Source organism: Drosophila navojoa, chromosome 2 (genome assembly GCF_054131105.1).
Source record: "Drosophila navojoa isolate 15081-1374.11 chromosome 2, UAZ_NAV_1.0, whole genome shotgun sequence".
Classification (NCBI taxonomy): Eukaryota; Metazoa; Arthropoda; class Insecta; order Diptera; family Drosophilidae; genus Drosophila; species Drosophila navojoa.
The window spans coordinates 28,548,160-28,552,025 of NC_142890.1; the positions used below are offsets into that span (position 1 = coordinate 28,548,160).

The following is a 3,866-nucleotide window of genomic DNA, read 5'->3' on the forward strand; positions in this document are numbered from 1 at the left end:
TTGATTATATTATTCATATCAAGGAAATGACTTTATTTGTGTTTCTCAATATTTGCCTTTTAATGTGTGTTTATTTATGGCTCATATATAATTTATATTGAGCTCTGCTTTAATAGGAACTCATAAAATATGTATATTAATTCGATTTGTGCAGAGCATAATATTCAATTGTGAATGCGTTTTCTTGCCTTTGAGGGAACTAAAAAGGGAAGCACTGCTTAAGCAAATAATTTTAAGGAAATTCATTTTACATTTTTCCAAATCAATTTGTAACTGATGTCAGTTTTAGGGCTTCTGTTTCTTGACTATTTGCAACTTGGCTTAATGCAAAGTTAACATGTTGTGGATGAGTTTGTTGTATTGAGTCAATCTACAACATGTTGTTGTATATCCGCCTTTCATTCCCAACGCTAAACATGGAAATGAATATAGATATATAGATAAAAAAAAAAAAATTTTAAATTTAAATAAAAAGTTATATATGCATTCCTATATCAAGTTGAATGCCTTTTTAGTTTAACTAATTCTAAGTTTTAAATTTGTGTGTGCGTGTCCCAAGAATTCAATAAAAATTGAATAATAGAAGGTCCCATTTAATTCCAGGGACATTTACATATAAGATTTAAGCTTAAAATAAACAAAAATAAAATATAAAATTCATATGCTTTGTAACGAAAGGAGTATTGGCATAATGTTAAATCTCAAACAAAATATATCCTAAATAAATACAGAGAAATCATGTCTCAATAGTATCCCCAAATGGGGCATGAGATGGGGGCATTTTATTTGCATGGCCGGTCGGCTTTGCTTCAATTCACAGATAGATATACTCGAAGATAATATTTAACCAGGATGCAATTTACATATGAATATTAATGAAAATTGTAGATATTTTTTATATATTTTTTAAAGAATCTCAAGCATAATTATTAGAGATTATAAATTAATTAAAAGGGCGAAGAGAAAGGAAGAGCTTAGTGAAAGAAGCTAAAGCAAAATGCGAAATAATGAGATAGAAAAATGAGAAGAAAATATTAAAAGGAGCACAACGCCATAAGAGATATTTATATACATTCCAAGTTGTTAAAAGCGGGCAGATTGTGGGTGGCTAAAAATAAGTTTTTGTTTATGTAAGCAATGGAATTAGGAATTGGAGTGTGGGGCCAACAAATATGTATATTTTCCAGTCAATTTATCCTGCCTAGTTGGCAAAGTCTCCCCAATTGTTATTGTTTATCAAGTCCGTATTAAACTAATAAAGTCGTTTGCTTAGCAACAGCAAGTATTTACGTACTTAAAATTTGAGGAGCAGCAGGAAAAAGTTCGCATCTCCTAAACGCCCTTCAGTTGCCTAATTAAATTTCTTGGCAGACGCGTGGTCGACGAATTGACGAAAACAAATTGTCGGGTCATAAATCATTCAGCACGAGGAAAAGTTGTTGCTCATGTGAAAAGTACAATATATGTTGTTCTCTGCAATTATTTCGTACTCTCAGTTTTGCAGGGGCCACAGTTATACAGTTTTTGCTGTATACTGTGGCCTATTTTGCGGCAGGCGAGTGCATTGAACCGACAATAATAATCGTTCGAGTTGGTCGCAGCAACAGCAGCGACCACAGTCAGCCAGATAGACAGACAGACAGACGACAGTTAGACAGACAGACAGACAGACAGTCATGCAGTTGGTTTGTTGTGCAAGTCCTGAGCAGGGCAACCAGAGAGCTCTGTCTGCCCTGTTTCGTTATGGAGTTTGCCTGACAACTGAATGTTCGGTTTTTGCTGTGACAAAGGCAAAGTCGGAGTGGATAAACTAAAATGCGATTTCTTTGTTCTTTAATTACAGCAGTCGGTGAAAAAGGAGAGGCAAATCGTCTTTCGAGGCTCGACTGACCAGACGCGGAAGACATCATCTGTGCACAGAGCAGCTCAGCGCCACCGAGAAGTGAGCCACTGAAGACCGGCCAACTGTTCGGCTCCATCGCTGTCCACGGTCAATATTAGCGCCATTGCAACTGCTGGGTGTGGGCGAATCTGCGCCCCGCCACCGGTAAGGCAGGGCCGAGCTCTCGCATCGCTCATATCTATGCATTCATATCGTTGACACTCACACACATGCACACACCTATACCATGCCACGCCTTGCATCAGCATCTGCACCACAGTTTTTGTTGTTTTTAGCTGTTCAGTTTTTTGTTTCTTAGTTGTTCAGCTTTTGCGTTGGGCTTAAATGCCTTTAAAGCTTGAGCCCACATAAGCCCGAGTGGGCCATTTGCTTATTGTGCGTGTGTTGGCCCACAATGTCGGCTTGAAAAGTTTCAAGTGCCTTGGGCCCAAGGGGCAGGCGCAGGCAATGCAAATAGAGCTCAATGGGGCCAGCAGCATGAGAAGGCCGAGCAGCGCTTTGACTACAAGTGTTTGGCATGCTTCACGGGCCCAACAAGGCGCCACTAAAATTCGTCATTGATTTTTTGCTTTACATTTTCCTTTTTATTTCTGCCAACTCGAGTCCACGAAAGACGCACCACACACAGAGTGCAGCCCTCGATGAGCTCGCCTGCTTAGCATTCGGCAGCCACTGCGGACTGGCACTTGCCACTTGGCACTTGGCACCTGTTGCCAGGCTGCACGTAATTAAATTAAATGTCTGCTATTCTGCTCTTGTCCTTTGCCACGCAATTACTTTTTATGTTCGTTATGCACATGTGCAAGTATTTTTTCATTAAGACTCACTCTCTTTAACTCCTTTAACGGAAATTTCTTTTGATTTTCATTTACCTCGACTCTGATTCCGTCCGCTCGACCATCGAAGCCACACAATATGTACAGTATATATAATCCTCATTGCCACTTCATGCTCTATAAACACACGTAAACCAGCTGGCAGTCTGTAAGTGACCCACCCGCATCGCATCTAGAGTCTAGCAGTTAAATGATCTGTGAACAATTTACTAATCGAGTTCTCAACGAGATGACATATGAAATTTGAAATTGGGACTCCCCATTCGAGAGTGCGTTCTCGTGCAATGCGAGAGTCGCGTTGCGAGCGCATGTTTGCTCTCTGTTTTACGATTTTTACCATCTTTCACTGCGTGAATTTCCATTCGAAGTGACCAACAAGCATACGCCCCGTGGGCCGGCAATTAAAGTGCAAAGAGCAACTCGCTCAGGGGTGAAATTGGGCAACCCAATGCCGAGTCAAGGCCCGCCCGGATCAGACCAGAGCCGTGTGCCCAAGTCTTTAATTGCATTTTAAGTTTATGTAACGCTTTAAACGTTTTGCCTTGGATATACTACATATGCTACATACATATATATAAATAATACAATTAAAGTGCTTACGTAATAGATCGATATGTTAGTCAATGTGTCAATCAATGCACTGCAACAGCAACAATTCGTTTACTGAATGCCCAAAATTCGCAGCACTTATTTGATAAGTTTAAATTAAATACTTTAAACTACTTTGTCTCTCTCCCCCGTTTCGTTCGCTCGCGTGCCGCACAGGAACCGAAAAGCAGCACCCTGAATTTCTCGTCGTTTAAATCAAGCTTCACTTCCAATGTTAATTTCCTGAAGAGAAGGTAAAGACCTTAAAAGGAAACGCCCCCTTCCCCAGCGGGAAGGGTGGCATCGGTTGGACGAGACTAATTTGAGATTTCATATGTTTGTCTATTTTCTCTCCTCCCCACGCCGCGTCACGCCACGCCGATTGTGTGTGCGCTCTCTCTCTCTTTCTTTCTTTCTTTCTCTCTCTCTCTCTCTCTCTCTTTCTTACTTGCTCTCTCACTCGATTGCGCTGCACCTTTCATTTGTCTACCGGTCGAATGGTTCGCATCTAAAACGACTTTACGATAATCACACCAACA

The 3,866-nt window shown here is 40.5% G+C and overlaps 1 protein-coding gene across 1 annotated transcript in view; it reads left to right on the forward strand.

Annotated features, from left to right (window-relative positions):
* Positions 1-280: 280 nt before the first annotated feature.
* LOC108657689 (uncharacterized) overlaps positions 281-3,866 on the forward strand; it is a 31,981-nt gene continuing 28,395 nt past the window's right edge. Inside the window, exon 1 of the mRNA XM_089256561.1 lies at positions 281-296. The gene's annotated coding sequence lies outside the window, so the exon portion shown is untranslated. The remainder of the gene's footprint in view (positions 297-3,866) is intronic.